This window comes from Rhodnius prolixus, unplaced genomic scaffold (assembly GCF_049639745.1).
Source record: "Rhodnius prolixus isolate KJV_2025 unplaced genomic scaffold, Rpr scaffold_4, whole genome shotgun sequence".
NCBI classification, from domain to species: Eukaryota; Metazoa; Arthropoda; class Insecta; order Hemiptera; family Reduviidae; genus Rhodnius; species Rhodnius prolixus.
In genome coordinates, this window is record NW_027411614.1 from 24949351 (window position 1) to 24970063 (window position 20713).

Sequence of the window (20713 nt, forward strand, 5' to 3'; positions counted from 1 at the left end):
GGTCTACAGTCTGCACCAACAATGTCTCTTATTTCTCCCACCAACTTCAAAGTGCTCTCGTACCGAGGCGGGTCAGTTTTGGCCATTGATAATGGTATTAACTACTTTCCCCGTTTCTTAATTTGGCAGTGCCAAGAGCTAAAACTGATTACTTTCAGACTGTCGCATTTTATAATTACTAATTTGTTAACTGACGAAACATATTAGTCACTTAGCAAATATATACATATGAGATTACAGATTCATTTAAGGAAAAAGTTGCACGCAATTAACGTTCTAAATATAAATATATAAATATTGTTCATTGTTTGTGGTGACTGATTCATTAATCCAGAAAGAAGAAAGAATATTGCCAATTTCAGTCATTATTTTTAAACTTAATTCCAATATTAGTCATTATTTTTAAACTAACTTTAATTATAACTCAATTATTTTAACTTTACGATAAAATATGTTTCTACAGCCCTGAAGATGACCTAGTTTCTAGGCAAAATAAAAAATAATGACTGAAATTGGCATTATTCTTTCTTCTTTGTAACTGTACAGGGTAATCCAATTAAAACGCACCAATCGCTAATAACTTTTTAGGAAAGCGGAATTTCGAAAAAACCCATGAAGTAAACTATATGTTTTTTTTTGGTCTAGTTTTTAAATTTTCCACCCTGATGCTGTATCTTGCCTGAGTTTTGGTGTAGTGGTCAAGAGTGTGGCTTTGTAAGTGGGAGATCCCCAAATCGAATCTCGCGTATGACTAGACTTTATTAAAAAAAGTGTTATGATTTTTTAAGTAATAAGAATGACTGCATACGCGGGATTCGAACTGGGGATCTCCCACTTACAAAGCCACGCTCTTGACCACTAGACCAACATCCGCCCCTCCCTGGCAAGATATTCTTACCGTAATCATGAGTCAAGAAGTCTTGCATCCGGGGTACATTAACAAGATGTGTTGGTTGCTTTTATTTGATGATAAAACAAATTTATCCTGATTCACCCACAACCATTACATTACACTACATTTTTTAAAATCTTCAATTATTATTATTTTTTTGCTTTGCGTCACCAATAACATTTTTTGTAGTCAGAGGACCTCCCTAAACGTGTATTTCTGGTGGAAAATTAATATTGAAAACCGTTCACAAATAGATAAAATTGTAATTTTGATCTTAAATATCTCGACTAATATTAAGGATATCAAAACAGGGTTAACGTCATTTTTTACAGTTTTTTATGTAGTTTTCATAATCATTGTCAAAACTAGCGGTCCTTATGAAACCCCAATCAGGTTTTTGGCCATAACTCTGCCAAAAATAACGATACAGCATCGGGGGTAAAAAATTTGAAAACTAGACCGAAAAAAACATATAGTTTACTTCGTAGGTTTTTTCGAAATTCCGCTTCCCTAAAAAGTTATTAGCGTTTGGTGCGTTTTAAATGGATCACCCTGTTATATTAAACGTAGAAAATGTGCAAGTTGCTATGACGGTTGAAATCGAGTATTATAGTATCACTATCTGATTAAATCACAAGAATATTAAAATAATATTATTGAAAATGCAACGCATATTCGCTTTTTTTGCTGTTTTCTTTACAGGTAAAATACATACGTAATTGTGAACTCGCTAACATTGACTTTTGAGTAAAAGTTGGCCATCACTGCATCTGCATTTGAAATAAGTATTGAAGAGACGATTGTAAATTACTAAAAATATGGTTTTTGACAAAAAGAGAAAGGTTAGCTACGGAGCAATTCACCAATCTTACAATTTTCTCGAATAAATTCCTTGAAATAACCGGCATCCTTACAGGATATTGTCGATTCAGTGGTCACATGAAGAAACTGAGTCTGTCTGCAACGTGGATGATACCAGCAGATTCACACCTTGAATGTTTTAATATTCCTAAGAATACTCGGAGACATAGGAATTTTCCAGGTTGTAGGAGGACAAGACTCGAACCCTCTCCTATCCTGGGTTTTCTTATAATATCTGGGAGGGCCTGTTGTTGGAACTTGTCTGGCACCAGTAATGAACTCTTAAAATACTTTTTTTTAAATCGGCAGTCACCATAATTTCAATTTTTCTTTGATTTCACTCTTTGCTTTGTAAGATTCAAAAAAATATGAAACTACCACGGTCGATATACTCGTATTTTATCAATTTTCGCCGGTTCTGCCGGTGATATCAATCTTCTTTAGACGATCTCATTTTAATGTTCAAACCAATTGTTGTGATTAATTTTTAAACTGGGGCCACTTTACCAGAGTCTCTACTGGATAACTTTTCCTTGAATGAGGTCAGCGGTGACACAAGCGTTGAGTAAAGGCGGCTGAGAGGTGAAAGTTACAACTTGCGACTGTAATGTTTGGCGGCATTTATGTTCGCCCTTTTTTTGCGCCATTAATGGGAACCTGGTTGAGTGACCAACTTTTTCCGGACATTATCTTAACCCGAAAAGCTTGTAGAGAAAACGAGAATAAATAAGTAGTGCCCTATTGAATAGTTGTTTCCCTAGTTTATAGTGGATTGTAAACAATTTTGCGTCCAATTTCCTTTTTCCTATTTTGAGTACTATTTCGCCGGTCGTCCCCGAAGAAGTGAACTCACCTGATAAGAATGGACAACTGGTAAACATAAAATTCAATGGCATGCACTGTATACCTTTTACACTTGGAGAATAACTTCGGCAGTTAACTGTTAAGAAGCTTCTGATGAAGGGCATCCGAAACGAAGAAAAAAAATAAAGAAATGGGTATACAAAAAAGGCTTTTTCTAGTCGTAAAATAAACCTTCACATCTTAATTTGAAGCCTGATGGATCATTAATTAAAATTTTTATAATTCAATACTTACTTACTGCACAGCACCACAGCCCGGGGTGGGCCTTGGCTTCCTTGACAAGATTAAGTCATTGCTCCCTGCACTCGGCTTTCTTTTTCCACTTTGTGACGCCCAATATATTCAGGACGTTTTCGACATCCTGAGTCCAACGTCTTCTTGGACGTCCTCTTCCTCTTTTGCCTTGCATAGCGGATAAAAGGATTTTCTTCGGCATTCTATCGTCCGGCATTCTTACTATATGGCCTAACCATTCTATTCTTCTAGCTTTAATAAACTTAACAATATCGCACAATACAGCTCATATAACTCAATTTCTTATCTTCCATTCACCTACCTCGCATACGGGTCCATATATCTTCCTCAGCATTTTTCTTTCGAAGACTTTCAACATTTTCATGGTTACCGTACATAGGGTCCTTGTTTCGGAGGTATAAGTCACAACTGGTCTTATTAATGTGTTGTACAAGTTTACTTTTACTTTTCGTGACAATAAGGTGGAACGGAAGAGTTTAATATTAGCAAAGTAAGCGCGATTACCGGCCATAATCCTTTTTTCTACCTCAGTGATAATCTTATTCTCACAATTGAGCTCAGCCCCCAAGTAAGTAAACGACTTTACCCTTTCAAAACGATATTCTTAATAATTAAATATTTTCAATAGTTGTCTTGTTACCTAAAATGAGATCATATTTTAGTATTATTAAACTGAAATGCTGATAGAAGACTAGCTAGCAGGCCATTAGATTTTACCTTTCTAAGAGTTTCTTTCAGACAACATTGTCAGTTGACAGACAGTGTTGTCTGTAACTAAAGAACACTATCAGAAAGCCAACGATACCCTGTAAAATACAAAGGGTTCCATAAAACATCAGATGACGCGCCTTAAAAAAAATTATTTATTAAAAAAAGAAAAAATAATTTTCTCAAAATGTCCAAAAAAAAATTCATCTTTATTGTTCGTCTATTTTATTACAGATTTAATTAACTTAATGAAGCGCTATTGTTCATATCCTTTTTGTGATTTTACAATGAAGCGCAGCATGGTGACAGTTGTAATCTATTCCTATCGTCCATTTCACTAAGTGGTGGTACATTTGAACTGTGGCTTCACCGAGCAGTTCACTTACTTTCGCCAGACATTTCGCTGTAATAAAGCATTCTGGGAACTATTTGCGTTCAACTAAAAAACAACTAGCTCTGCTAGTTTTCTTCTCTTTAAAACGCTCATGTTTATTTAGTTAGTTTTTGTCTCTGGATTTAAAAGAACAGTTTAAAAACATTTGTTTTTAATATTCAAAAACGTAAAGCAACAAATGAAAGTCTCACGATTATCATTTTTTTCTCTAGCTAATACCAACAGCCGAGAATTGCAGTAAAAGCTTATGTTTCTATCGGTTGGAAACGTTTACTGATTATGTTACAAAAATGACAAGAAAAAACATCACTAATCACTAAATTCTGTTCTAAAATTGTTCTAATCAATTAAAACCTTGAGTGAAATCAGATCAAACATTTGCTTTGTAGGTATGAGAATGTAGAATAACTTAGAATGTTAATGTTTTAAGCGAGATCCGACCTTTCGGTCAAAATTAATCACTAGGAATATCCGTTTTGGGACTGGTGCCGATAAGGTCTGCTTTTGAGTGGGTTAACAAAATACCTCCAAAACTAAAAGTTGCAGGAAGCTGATACTTTTATGTTGATTTGGTCTCATAAAGGAGACTTGACTGTAACAAAGCGATCTAAACCTCAACGGAAGTACTACTTTGAAAGGTTTTTTTCCCTCCTTTTGTGAACTTTTCTTAAAAAAGGTTTCAACAATTTGCTCGTCCTTGTGCCCGTGAAGGTCTCAAAATTTTGATTTCAAACATTTTTCGCCAGGCATATTTGAATAAAGGCATAGAGAATGGGTAGACCTACTTCTAAATTGCTAAATTCAATATTATTTAAGGTCACTTATAACTCACGAGTCTTATTATGAAGGATAAAATGAATTGCTACCATTTTGTACTTAAACTCGCTAAAACGGAAGTGGTACTTTATTGCATTTTTCACTTTTTGCGATTTTCTCAAAAATGACTGCAATGACTTAATCGAAAATAGCTTCTATGATCCAATATTTCATGCTTATAGGTTTAAAACTGTTATTTGGTTAATTTTTTTCAGAATAAGTAGTTTTGGTGCATTTCCGGGCAGAATGAGTGTAGATTTCCCTATAGACGAACATTAGAGTAATCTAATTGTTTCGAGGAACTTTATAATGTGAGTTATACATATATGTTTTACAATGCAGATTTTAGAGAAAATATCCAGGCTAACACTAGTAGTGTAAGTTTGCGACAAACTTTTCATTTAAGAACTTTACAAAATGAGAATATTAATTTATGGTATCAATGTTCGCCAATTGCTTAAACCAGTTCCTAGATGATGTATAGATATTACAAAACAAATAAATGCGTGAATTTTTTGGGTTGACTTTAACGGGTCAGCCTTATGGTTGATTTGCAACAATTTACTGTTCGTGAACTGTAAGTAACAAACACGTTAACAATTATGAATATGATTGATTTCAGGAATTAATCATTCTATTCTTAGGATAGGGGAAGGAAGATAAGTGTGAGTTGGAGAAGTGTGGGATCTATTGATTTAAATACTTGATAGAAGTGATTAGTAGTAGTAAATCGTGTCGTACATATGTTAGTGTTGAACTAATTGGAGGGAGAGATTGGAAAAAGGATGAAATGGGGACGGGACATGGAGGGAGAGGAATGAGTGTTTAATAAAATGCACATGATCTACATATAAAGTAGGTTGGGTATCAGGAGTACCGGACAGCGTAGAGCTCTTCCAAATACTTTAGGCACTATACCCTTTGCCTTTACCAAATACTTTTTGTCCTTTAGGAATGATTATCTCAATCTATTAAATGATTACAAATGTTATTGGTAGTATATATTATTTCTGATTGGTACTTATTTAAAATAAGTATAATTTTTAAGTTTAAGCAAACTGTAGAGTGTTTATAGAATGAAAAACTGTTAAACAGTATTGTTATATTATTTCTGAAGAATCTAAGTTTCTTTTGTCAGTTTATAGATATAAAATCTTTACAAAAAATATGTTCATAAGACAAGATGAGCTAAATATAGTTCGAAAAGTAGGCTTATAGATTATTTTGTTTATAAACTGATTAAAACTCAAGATTCCTCAGAAACAGTATCTTATCAGAAACTGGTCAAGAATTGCCATCTTTTTATTCAATAGTTTCTTCTACATTATTTTTATGACTAAAGTAAAAAAAAAATAGATATTACACTAGTTTTTGTAAAAGAAAATTTAAAAACGAAAAAGAAATAATTTAAAGTATTATAAATAGTTACATATAAGAGATCCCGGGTTCGAATCCAGCTGCCATTTCTAGGCTCCTTCTTACAAAAACATGGAGATGTTGTCTGCAACGAGTGATCACTATCCAGAGCAGTTGTTTAATGGAATCAAGGCAAGAGTTAATAATCAAATCAAAATTACCGTAGAAAAATTATTGCACTATTTGGATTTAATTCGATATTTAAAAAAAAAGCTTAATCGATTGGAGTAAGTTAAATTCTTTATTAAATTGATTATTTGTTAACTAATTTGTACTTTTCAAAATACAGTAGAAAATACTTATCTCACGCTTTTTAAGTAATTTTTTTGTTCATAAAATATTTACTGTTAAATATTCGCTAAATTACTGATGGGTAATAACCTAACATTAGCATCAAACTGATTTATTAGATTTAACTATGTCGACGATGTATTATCGCTGTAAAATGTACCTGTTTAGTTGAAATCATTAAAATGGTCTAAATTGATTCGCTGTTAAGTTGGTAAAATGAAGAATATTATGCGAAATGAATCATCGCATCGAAATGTTAGATCAGTATGCAAGAAGTATTCTCTTTGGGAAACAGGGAAGGTCTATAAATTTTATATAATTTTAAAGATATTGGTAATTTTAAACTTAAAATTGTATTTATGAATACTGAATCTAACAATTTAGTACACTTACGTTAGTACTTATTTTGTTTGTATGATTTACACTTACCGTAGAACCTACTAATAAAGCACATTAAGCAACACAAAGAATTAATTTACAATTTTGCCAATCACCAGCGATGAAACTGAATAGAAATATAAACTTCAACAACCACACACTTTATTTAATTTTTGAAAATCAATTTAAAAAAATGCTTACATAATTGAAATTACTTCTCGCGCTGTTAAAAAAAAAGGGTTATTAAGGTTAATTAATTAATTAAGTGCAAGGGCTATATTTTTAGTGATTTTTTTTAAAGGCAGAAGTAAAATGAAAGGAAACAGGTATACCAACGGCAATTCAGTAGAGTAAAATAATGACTACTTTTAAGATAATTTAAAACATCGGTGACAGATAAACGTGTGGCAATGTCCTTGGGCAAGGCCATTCTTAACTAAACTAGATTATTCTGTCATTTTAAATTACTAAGTGAATAATATAAAATATTAAAAAGTAATAATTAATTATGTAATATCTGTTTACATTATTTTTATTTGATTACATTTTTTGATTCATTTTTTTTATATATTATAATGGGATACTGAAAATATTTGATGTGCATATTCCGTAATGTGAGTGCTTATAGCTTAGATCCTTCTAACCTTTTTATATTAAAAATCGTTTCGTACCATCATAGTCTCATTCAGGGTTAAATCTACAAAGATAAAGCCACTGTTAAACTATGTTTAGATAGGTTGCTAATAATTGTTGCATTACTTCACGTTTTTCCAACACGTTTTCCTTAAAAGCGACTATCTTATTATTTCTTCATTGTTGGAATTAGCTTAATTGTTGTAACAATATATAATTATTCCCTTTCTTATTTTTTTTTTTTAAATTGGTTATCGTCTCACCTGTTTTAGAATTTGTAGCTTAAATATTTATAGAAAACCACTTCAGTAGTTTGTTAACCTTTCTAGATTACAAACTTCGTTATCCCAGAATCATGCGTACATTTCTATTATTTTAATCCCAATTTAGATTTTACAGTGCACTACGACTTTTCAAGATCTATAGTGTCCACTTCCAATTGGTGCCAGAAAATATCTAAGAAATCTAGGATCTTTTATCCTCACAGCTCTCTAAATATTCCTTGGATAAAGTCATCGCACCTCCAACTCTTCCCACAGAATCTGCAGGTACCATCATGTTCCACCACTCAGCTTTCTCAGCTACCCTCTGAGAAGGAAAACCCATTAGGTTACGGAATTTATTTTTTGTACTCAGTCAGAGACACGCCTCAGATACTGTGTACCCGGTTACAGTAGCACCCTAAAGAAGTACCCAAGTAGAAAGAGCACCAATGCCACCTAAATCGTAAAGAAAAAATAAAGTAATTGCTCTTCGAAAAACACTTTTCTTGTAGAACAATCCTATCTTTGTTCTATTTTTTAATTTAAAGATAAATTTTTTAAAGAAAATTTGATTATAGTACAGTTTTCAATTAGTATTCGAGATTCAGAAAATTGCTTGCTGGAAACTGTATAAATACAGATAGCCTGAATAAGTATAGATATAGATATATAGATAAATATAGATAGCCTTAGATATAATTTTGTTTTATTTATTCTATAGAAATTATTGCTGATTTATTCAGTTGGTCTCGTGAATTCGCGTTTTTAATTTTGTTTTATATTTTTACTATAAAAACTGGGCTCAACTAAGTTACGTACAAATGGTGTTAATGAAATTTTTACTGCTTAAGTAAAATTGAAATTTGCATTCAAAATCTAATCTGCGAATACAATTTAATGTGTTTTAAACATTTTTTTTTTACTTCATTCGGTAAAATAAGAAATTATTTTATAAGTTCTTCTTTTACATCGACTTCATTATGAAAGAAAATAGTGAGATTTACTAACTTGGTAGACATAGTCTAATCTTACTTACACTACTGAGTTACAAAGACAGAATTAACAGGTCTTTACTGCAACATTTGTAACAGATCTTTACTAAACTAAATTAACTAGTGTTCAATTTACTTACAATACTAACGCGCTGTTACTTATTAATCAAATATATAACAACCAATAAAAAACCAAAGAAAATTATTTATTTGCACAGAGCAATATCATCTATCAAGTGTATAATTGCAAAAGCGGTACTACAAAAAATAGCAGACAGATTACAGTAATGTTAAAGGAAGAGTCTATAAAACTATGGCAGATCAGTTACCTAGACAACCATGGTTTAAGGGAACTGTCACTAATAAATGGGTTGTTACGACAATAAGCAGGCTGAGAGCGAACCTCGCGGTGTGCGGAGCGTATCTACTAAGGATCAACAAAAGGTCCTCTCCTCTTTGCGTAGATTGCAATGAGGAGGAGGATTTCAAACGTATAATAATGATATGTCCACGTTATGTGGTAGAAAGGAAACGAATGTTTGACGACATATACAGGAATTTAGATGCACCCTTTCGCTACGAAGACATAATATTCTCCACCAACATCTATTTGCTTAAATCTTTAGCAGAGCTAGCAATGAAATATGAATGTATTTAAAAGTTATAGCCGATTAAAACGAATGGAAGAAAATGATTAGAGAAGGATTACGTGATTTTAATTTCTGTTAAGCTATAAGGATGGCAGGAATATAGAGTACTGATCCATCCATTAGTTGTAGTTTATGTAAATAGTTGCATATAGTAGTGGGATGAATGTGTGAAGCGAATGTATCTATAAGTAAGAATGGAGAGTGAGTGATATTCTAGTGAAAAGCACCTAGACGATGCTGGCTGTATGGCGAAAGCCAATGCCAAAAAAAGAAGAAGAAAAAAAAAATCATCTTCATCAGAGTTTCGAGTATGACAGAATCAATTTAGTTGTAGAGGTGTAGAATACCTTGGTATCAATGTACGGATTGTCTTTTTGAGTTTAGCACTTTGGGACAAAGTATTTGTTTCTGACGACTAGTTAGTTGCCAGTCCTTGGTAGTTAGTATCTTGGTAGCATTGCTAGCTTATTGCTCCTCAAGGCCTACCAAGACAGCATGCTGGAAGTTGAGAGGTCGACACCCACTTTCTGCAATCCACCTGCCCTTGACACATATGTACATTCATACATATATATTTTGTATAACTAGCTTATAAAACAGAAGTTTTCTGTTTGGACTTCCATTATTCTTGCATTTTTTATTTTTATGATTCTTGTTTTTGCTTTCTCTAACGGCTTTAAATAGAAATATGTTAAATTAATTAATACAATTCCCTAGTTCATATCCTGCAGGATCAAGATTTGTGCTGATAATCATATTATGACCAAACTGAGGAACCATCAACCATCCAAAAGGATGTTGTTTCAAAAATGGAACTAGATATAAAATATTTGGTTTCACATCAGCAGCCTCAAGGAGCTCATAAATAATTAATTAAAGGTAATGCCAGTAGATTTTATAGTTTTTATATTTAATTTTCTTTTTCTTCCATTCAAGCAGCATCATCTACACCAGAAACGCTGTATCAATGATGATGTAGAAATGTAGCATCAAATTGAATTTCCTTTGCATCATAAGCGTAAGCAAACAATACATATAAAGATAAATTCAACTATATTTCTTTAATAAACCTCTATTCAAAAATTATGAGCACTTTGCGTTGTGGATCCAGATCGAATACTCAAGATAATGTTCAACTCAGTTCATTTCTGAAACACAATACATTTTTGTAGAAAGGTAAATAAATACATACGATTTCTTTTTTGCGTTTATTTGTGGTACAATCAGCGCATTGGCGCTATAAGTAACAATGATAACAGAGTTACAAATAAAGCAAACGAGTGGAGAAGTTACCCAGTGGTAACTCTCCAAAACATTAGACTGTTAGTCGCACTCTTCACTTGAGAGGAGATTACGAGGCTGTCTTTTAAGGCGTCTTGTCGGGTTGTCAAGAAGAGTTCTTGAAAAAAGATTTTTGAGCTAGAAGATTGGCGAGTGATGGCAGGTTGAAATGGAGTTACCTGTATCGTGTTTTAGTGACTTGGGCGATAAATGAAATGTTAACATCAGTTGTACAGTCCGGTTAGAGAGATAAAACGGAGCTTGTACAATAGTATTTTAGATTGAAGAGATTGAATCCTTTGGAGATGATGCGTTTGATTGAACCCCATAGCTCTATTCCATATTCCCAGATGAGTTTCAAAGTAGAAGTATAAATCAGTCTTGTTGTCCAGAGAGAGTTTTGATCTATTATCTAAGAGTCTTTAAGTAGTCGATAGCGTCTGTTTAGTTCTGTTCTTTTAAGTCTAGTGTGGGGGTTCCAAGTAAAAAAATTAGTGAATAGTCACCTAAACATTCTGAATACAAAAAAAAATACTAACAATTATACTGGTATTTACCACATCTCTGAATCCAAACCAAAATAACTAAATCAAACATACAAACCTGAGTACACTAATGTTTTTTTGAAATACAAAACCACATGTTAGTTACAAATACAGCCGGTTACAGTTACTCCAACGTACTCTTCGGTAGAAACTTATGTTCTGCACTAACACTTCGTAGTTCCGTGAAATTAATTTACTGCAAAAACCAGAGGGCGGTAAGAAAATTTTTACTGTTATCATGGATGCAGAAATGAGCAATGGTATACAAAAAAGTTGACTAAATGGTCTAAACCAGTTTAGACTAATCTTGAGAAGGTTTCTGAGGGATTCGCGAATCACATGGTGACCGCGGATTGTTGACTACTGTTCTAAACCATCTGTGAGGTGGCTATCTTTGAGGAAAATTAGTTAATTTAAGATGTGAAATTGGAGTTCAAGGAAATCCTACGAGTGAACAACTTCTCTGATTCAGTTTCCCAAAAAGAAAACCAGCATTTTTTTTTTTTTAATTGAAATTTCGAGAGGTAAATCCCAACTTTAGAGGATATTCTGATATTTTCCCATTATTATTACATTGTTATTTAATTTTTTTTTAACGATATAATTAAAGTTGGGAATGAGAAGCTCATTACTCATAAATATTTTGCTGTATTTTTCAAAGTGATTCACAAATCTTCAAAAAATGTTTATAATATAAATGTGTTCCAAGTTAAAACAAAATCTAAAAATTAATACTTCATTAAAAAAAATTAAATTTGTATCAAAGATTACTTTGCTTTTAAATTAAATAATAAGTGGTTGTAACAAAAGGCAGTTATAAAATTTCCTAACTAGAAGACAAAGGTTCATCAATGATAGGAAATAAAACTAAATATTGTTCGACTTTAAGCTTAAAATAATAAGACGAAGCCAATCAGAGGAGCGTAGGACCTGGCGACCTTCTATTTTAAAACGGCCTTGCTTTCTTTGGCCGGCTAAATAAAACACCTCCTAGGGGCTACAATGGTACATTCACTCTTCTCTTTAACATTATTCACTCGAGTAAAAGAAGAAAAAAAAAGAATCAGTTGCAGCATCCGATCGGCCGGATATTTGCGCTATCACAGACAAAGATCCTCCCTAATCAATAATGTTGATAAAATCAGAAAAATTGCTTGAAACACTAATACTTCTTTCTTCCGGGTTTTAATAATTATTATAGCCGACATTTCCCTGTATCTAATATGTAGCTGTTTTTTGAAACGTACCTGTTTAGTATGTGCAGATACAGAAGGTTGTAAGTGGCGTTGATCTCTTAACTTAAGGGCTAGGTCTAATCCCCTGAACTTTATTTTAGTGTTAAATCTATTATCACTTTCCCTTAGAAACTATCAGAAATCAATTTAGTGAGAAATACATTTCGATTAATAAATAAAATTGCAGCTAGCTTGTCTATAGTTATTGGCTCCAACCCACTCCCTAAATCATTGGCTCCTCTTCCTAATCTTTTCCTTTATAATACCCCAATAAAATATTGTTCCTCTGTGAAAAACCTTGGTATCACTTTCGATCAAAACCTATCCTGGAAAAACCATGTTTCCCAAATCTCTCGTCATTCCATCCATATCCTTAAGCAGTTTAATAGTTCCCGTCACCTTTTCCAATTAAGACCCGGCAACTCCTAGTTTCCTCTCTTATATTCCCCCATTTCGACTATGGTTGTTTAGTGTATGGCGGTCTTTCTGGTGATATTGAAGCTAAGCTTAAGCGCCTCATGAACTACTTCATAAGATTTATTTTCAGCATTTCCAGAGACTCTCGCATTTCGCACTGCTACGATGAGTTGAAGTGGCTTTTTCCTGTCTATCGCCGCCAATATTTTTTGGCTTCTTTCCTTTTTCAAGTCATCCAGTCTCAAAGGCCTTCCTATATTTTTCAACTCCTTAAGTTTAAATCCTCCATCCATTCCCGTAACACTAGATCTCGCTCATCTGATCTCTATATTCCCTCTCACCGTACCTCATCCTTTGACAAGTCCTTCCTCATACGTGCTACCTCTCTCTGGAACTTCTTGCCTTCATCTGTCCGCCATGCTCCTACCCTATCCATCTTTAAATCCCGTCTATTCAGTTATCTACTTTCTATTCAGCTTCCTCCAAAATTCTAATTGTTTTAATTTATTTCCTTAATTTCTGCTGTTTTATTATTTTATTTTTCCTTTCATTTTCACTTATTATATTTTCACTTTTGTAAATACTTATTTATTTATTTAATTTCTGTATAACCACAGGCCAAACTGTTAAGGCCTCTAATTGTTCCTGTATTTATTCTTAGGGGACAATTGTCCCAGAATAATAAATTTCTATTCTATTCTATTCTATTCTATTGGAAGGAAGAAAAGGGCCACCTCCATTAACGACATAAGTCAGAAAATATACAATTTATTCATTTGTAGAGCATTCTGGGATCATATGGAGATTTCGAATATTGGGAAAATAAACAGGCTAGCCAAAACGGAAGCCTTAATTTCCCACATCAGTCTAGAACCAATTATTGGCGTGTCTTGACTTCAATTTTTATTCTTTGACAGAGATTTAATGTCAGAAAGACAGAAGTTTGTTACTGAAACTTGGTTGAAATAAAATTCTCAAATTAAAGAAACAGTATTTTAAATATAAGGTTATAGGGTGAAGGGACCAGTAATTGACCGGGCACCAGTAATTGACATACCAGAAATAAACTGGTATTATAAGGGATATGAGCCGTTTTTAGTGGTGATTCTTTCAATTTCGTTATTGAGAAGCCTTTGGGCAGCAGTTCCAGAAAATTATTAATTATTGGAAGGTTCCTTGGTATCAGTGGAAGGTTATTTGTGTTAAAAGTTCAAAATCAAGGAAAAAACAAGCCGTTGCTAAGGAGGATTGATAAGAAAATAATTTTCCTTTTTTCTTATTTTTCGTTTATTTGTTCATATATTCGTGTGGTTATCAATGTTCTGTTATAATTAGTATTACTTGTAGATTTCATTTATGTAGTTTTTTTTTTAATTATAAGAAGCATTGAGGATTAAACTGGGGCTGTCAATCACTGGTCCTTGAAACGGCAATCTGCCCAGTAATTGACATGTATGTCAATTACTAGTCCTACAGCTTTTTTGTTTGAGACCAGTGATTGACATCCTGGGAAAATGATAAGATAGGTTGATAAATTTTATTATAATTAAAAATTCAATCATTGTAAAATAAAATCATTGATAAAAATCGGCAAAATAAATAGTAAAACTTCCAACAAAATATGTTTAAATTAATGAATTAGCAAATGTACGCCTTATTTCAAGAGGGCATGCAGAATGATTATTCTGTAGAGAACAACAATGTATAGACAACAAACTGGAATAATCGTGATCGCCGAACAGCTTCACGAGACCTACGTGATTGATAAAAACGACGCCCACTTATCGGAGTTGGAAAATCTCTCATTCTCCCTCAGTTTTGGGTCCTAGCCACATGACAAAGAAGAAAGGGAGGAAATGGCTAAACCATAGAATTCCATCAAATAAAACGGCCAGGGGAAAAATGAAGCTCCCTCAAGAGAAGTACCAGGTGCGAAATCAAACATACGTGGAGAGTTGGTGACTTTGTGATGTTACACATTAATAACATAAAAATGTTTGTAAGATCTATTGTATTTACCAATTGACAGACATGTTGACCGAAGACGAATATATAGCATCCCATAGGCTAAATAGGCTAAACTGTATTAAAAAAAAATGAAATCGGTATGAAAACCATTTTTAATTCCTAAACACGTGAAGGTTGGATCGCCCTTTACTACTTTATGGAGAACGTTACCAATTTAATAAAACCGTTGATGTGTGAGGTTTTCAAATGGCTTGTGATTTCAAGTGGCTAATTATCAATTACATAAGATATATTATGATGTTCATTTCCTATGTATTCCGAAAGAATATTTTGTTTTTTCATTCATTTTTTCTTTTATGGTGTGCCTATTTTAATAACACATATTTTTGTCAATTGGTTACCTAGTTATGTGAATATCAGTGGTTTATTTGTAGGTATGTGTATATTAATACCTATCCTTTCCAAGTTAAAGAGTCAATAACAGATATATATTTTTTAATCTAGTTGTTTCTTCATTGACGTTTCATTTATTTATTACTGTTATAAGTGCGAATGCTTACAACCTGTTGCGGGACACGATGAACGTGCACACAATGTATATATACATGTGCCCAAGAGGTAACTCAGTAATAATAAACAATAAAATACTGAATAGATGCAGAAAGTAAGAATGAATTACATTCAGATAGTTTGGTTTCGAAGCAAATGACACTGGCAGCACAGATTGTGGAAAATATTAGCGAAGCGCTCCAAAAGAAGGGAAGCTAGGAGAAATTTGGTTCACTAGAAAGCACCAACAACTCGAACCCAAAGACGCGTAGATGCCATCGGTAGCAGCGTTATAGGCGGAATGAATGAAACAAGGATGTGACCACATAGTCTAATCGGAAGTAGAGAGGGTAGTTTGGTAAAGTGAGAACCAAAAAAGTTCCCAAAAAAGGGTTTAAGTAACAAAATATTTAGCGGAAACTTGAAAGGATAAGAGAGCGGAAGAGTTGAGAGAAAGAGATAAAAGCGAGCCGACAGACATTGTGTACGATCTAACAAGCATTTTAGCTAATATCTCCTTGGTACTATTGAAAGTAAGGGCTGTTCTTCAAATTACCTGTCTTGGTTTAGACTTAATTAAAATTGTCCGGTAGGACAGTTGTGTAAGGGTTGATCGTCAAAAACTGCATAAAAAAGGGCAATGTTGAAAAAATATTAGATTATTTAGGTTTGCCTATTTAAAAACTGATTGTAATTAATTATGAATAAGACTAATTTTTGTTATAAATCCAATTGAAAAAGTGATTTAGGTGATTTATTTAGATTTAAAAGTGATTTTAAATGCATACCTTATGTCGTTTCATGAATATATTTGTATGTCAATTACTGGTCCCACCCCATGTCAAACACTGGTTCCACCGAAAATTCGGTATGTCAATTACTGGGTCACTGACATACTTCCAAAAAAAATCATTTTTGGTTGACATAAAGATCGAATTTACTGCTTTTAAAATATTAATAAAATAAAATACATCCTACTGGAGCGGTACAATTTTACAACCTTCACCTGGAGCCAAAATAACGGAAGTTATTCTATCTTAAACTCGAATTTTTTCTTAAGCAGTCAATTACTGGTCCCTTCACCCTACTATAAAATATTTCAAAATTTGTGAAATAATCTAAGGTGACAAAAAATCGACATTCGGAAATATTAAAAGTGAGAACCTCTATTCAGAAAAGAAACTGTACATTAAAATTAACATAAATAAATATTTAGATCTAAGTATGTGACGGCGAATCATTTTCTACATAATTAGGTAAAAGCAAGGGAATAATTTATTTTTTGTACAAGTCAAAGTAATATTTAATATGAATCAACTAGTTTGATTTACACACAATTTCAATTCGATATCAGTAGAAATTCATGTCCTTGGTGTTGGCAGTTACTTATCTTCTTTTGATTTGTGTAATCGCTTCAAATAATTCTCGTATAAATTCAATAAATATGAAGTAATTTTGACTAAATTTTTATTTATTAGTTAATTTTTCTACTTAGAGAACATAAAAAGATAATTTTTTAATAGATAATTGGTTATATTTAGCAATTAGTGTAATCTGAACTGTCAAGAAATACTTCACCCTCTTCAAAAATGTCGAAAAACTCGTTAATCGACCTTCAAAAATTTTTCTTGTTTCTCCCTATAAGCTACAACAACCTAGAGCCTAGAGCCAAGAACAGCAATTGTGTTCCGTGTTCTTTTGGTAAAAACAATACTGGTTTAGTCAGAATATGTTCCAACAGCTAATGATTTTGCAAAATACGTCGTTTAGACTGAAAGAATATATAATATTTCTGTTCACTTCTTATATCTTCTTTCGCGTGACTTGGCCATGGAGCACGATAGAATAGTTACAGTGGCTTGATTTGACGACCCTCTTCTACACAACTACGTTAAAACCAATTTTTCGTAGAAAAAATGTTCTAAATAACTGCCATCTAAACTGCAACAATCATTAAAATATCATGAAATTGAAAAAACTGTCAAGAAATATCTCCAATTCAGGAAGTTTCGGCAAACCCGGAATTTCAGCAATATATCCCTGCTTAATTGTACGTAAAGGGTATGGATGTTCTTTATACAGGATGCGCACATAATTTGTTAGATTAATTGATAGATCTTGGTGTATCTAAGTGTAAAAAACAATGTTTTAGAAAACATTTTGAAAAAAAATATAAAAAACTTTCAAAAAAGTCACACTTCCGGTCGAGGATTTTTCATTTAAAACCGGAACTTTAGCAAAACATTTAACACTTTTTGATTGTATACAAGTAAATTGTACTGGAAGGTAACATTAGAGGATACCCATTCTTCTCGCGCAAAAATGCCTTTAATCGAATTATGAAATTATCTTTCAAATAAAAGTTACAGAACTTCAGGGGGAAGCCAAGTTTAAAAAAACTTATTGGAACCGTTTCTGAGAAAATGTCAAAAAAAGCTCTTTCAATTTCTAGGTCGGACGAGCGCAGAAGAACGATCTAAGAACAGGTTGTTTAAGAGTTAAGGTTCTGATATTAAGATTAACAATGTTTATTTTGTTCACATTAATGGGGAATCATTACATGCATTCTAGCCTAAAACAGAAATTGTAAAATACAGTAGGAGTACTTCTGCCCCTAACATGTACTCTGAGCAAAGATTTGGAATAGAACGCGCAATACAGTTCAAACTTTTTGCCTAAAAAGAATAATGGAATGATAACAGTGGGACAGAAAAAGCTCTTTATAAATCTAGTTTCCAAATTTAACGTTTTTTTTTTAAAAAAATCTTTTTTACTGGCAACAATTAGAAAAAAGAATTTAATTTAAAAGAACTGAACAAAAAGTATATTGCAGCGCGCGAAAGGCTAGCATGACCCTGAAACTTTAATTTGCATTGGTAATAATCCTTAATGCTGTTACATAACCAGGTAGATATTTTTTAACTTTCAGTTAATCCATATTTTCGAATTTCTTTGAGAAATGGATTTTTCGAATTGGATAAAACCATACATTTTCTTCAATAACTTTATTTTTAAATGAAGGCGCGGGTCAATATCTGTAGTCTTTGGCGACCGGAGCCGACTCAGCGCAATGCCGGCCGGCTTCTGGAGACTTCGCTCTATCAGAAGGCAATAAACTCTAAGAAGCACCTTGGAAGAGAAAAGCTATGTGGAGCACTCAATCCTACGGTTTCCACGAGGGAGCCCAATGCACTAACTCGGAACTAATCCTCTTTATTGGTTAATTTTTATTAAGCCCATCAAATGATGTGCTAACTCTTCTACGTAACATTTTCAGCAAGTGAATTGTTCGAATTTTTACATTATAGTAATATTATTTTGACCCTAATATACAATGTACATTTTAATTGCACAAGAATTCGCAATGCACCTATGAAGGTACAGTAATGCTTCACAAGCTGCGTAAAGTGCATTATTTGATAAATTAAAGAATAAGTTTGATCCTTTTCATGAAAGATATTGATCACTTAAATATATGGCAGGAAGTTTCCAATTTTTTTGGTAATTAAACGCAACTCTCACAAAATTACCAAATAATTATCAAACCTCCTTGTTTGTAACAGATGTAAAATTAATTTTTAGCCATTTTGTGTATGCTTGAGAACATCTAAAGTTCTTTAACATTTGATTTTTCTTAGAAAAATCATTCGAAAAACGACTTATTTCCCGATAATAAGAAAAATACTAGCTTTACTGCCTTGGCAATATTTTTTAGTAGAATGGGGATGAAAAAATACATAAAAATGACCTATCGCGTGCTCTTCTTTCTCTTTGATAACAAGTTAAAAAATTGAAATATGGTTAATAAATACCAGATTTTGAAATGGCCTAGCACCTTTAATTTTGAAGATCTCGAATTACGGTTTCCGGTTTCTTTTATAACTTTTTATACTCTTTAAAACTGTGTATATGAGAATGGGGGTCAACTGCAAATCCTCACTTTTGGTCGCGCGTCAGCCGCATATGCGGGCAGGAATCTAAAATCAAGTTACATATTCTGAAACTAGAGGTAACGGGCAACAAATTTTTCCTCTACCATTGTTTGCTCAGATTAACCGTTTAAGCATGAAATGCATTTGAGCCGTCTTAAAATGAACACCCTGTATATGTATATTTACAGATGAAGTTATAATAATGATAATTTTGTACAAATTAATATTTAAAGTAGTGCCTAATTATTTCAAACATGGACATAGGCGATGGCTTACTCATATTTCTCTAATTGACACATTTCAAAAAAATTCTAAACCATGTAACGGGAAATGAACCAAGTACCTCTTCAATGCCTCCATTATTGATAATGAAATAATCATTATTTACTTTTTCGTCTTAGATCTGGTTTGAACTCCTTTTATTTACAATGAACAGTAATACTGATGTTCAAATTATTATCTCAAATAGTTCGCAGAATAAATTCATTTTTTCGTTGTAATAAATTTTCATATTTCCTGACAGTTACTAAATCATTATTTTCTGGGCGATTTAAACGAAATATGTATCTAGTTGTGTTAGTTAGTGTACAATTATATAGTAGAGAACATTTAGATCTGTATCTTACACTGATAATATTTACATTTGCAAGCCATTTACCGTTTCACGCAAGTTAACATACATTATTGTATTTTACCTACCCACACAATCAAATACAGTATTCTAACTGACTATCTCTACACACACTAATTTGTAAATGAATGAAGTAATTCAAAAACAATTCAAAACATATCCCAACTTGTTATAGTAGCAAACTACTACCACAGTTAGAGATGGCAACCATTACGAGTGCAATATACAAACAACTCGCTGTCATGGCAATCATGTCCATCACCTGTTCTCTACATTGCGTGCACATCACATGTGTTTGTTTGCAAAACAGGTTAAACACCTTACCTGTGTGATAACAATATGAGATTTATATTATTCAATATTAACTAAATTTGTCATCATTAATTTTATTATATTTAGGGCTACCTGTAGAGAAGGTTAACTTCAGTAGTAATGGTTTTTGCCTGAACAGAATACAACCTGTCTGGGCGGAGAGTTCTATGATGATGTTTCCATCTTGGTAAAAGCCACTTTCTTTTAAATTGCATCAGCTGGTTTATTTGAGGCTATGCATTTAATAATATTCACGCTTAATAGCATTGATTAGGTGATAAGTCCGTTGAAATCGCACCATAGCAAAAAGCCCAATTATATATACACTTCGCCCAAAACTGCTCTTATCAAAATGGCACTTCTAATCAGTGGATTTTTTTATTTTTATTATTTAAGGCGCGTCAACATCTATGGTTATTGGCGCCCGGAG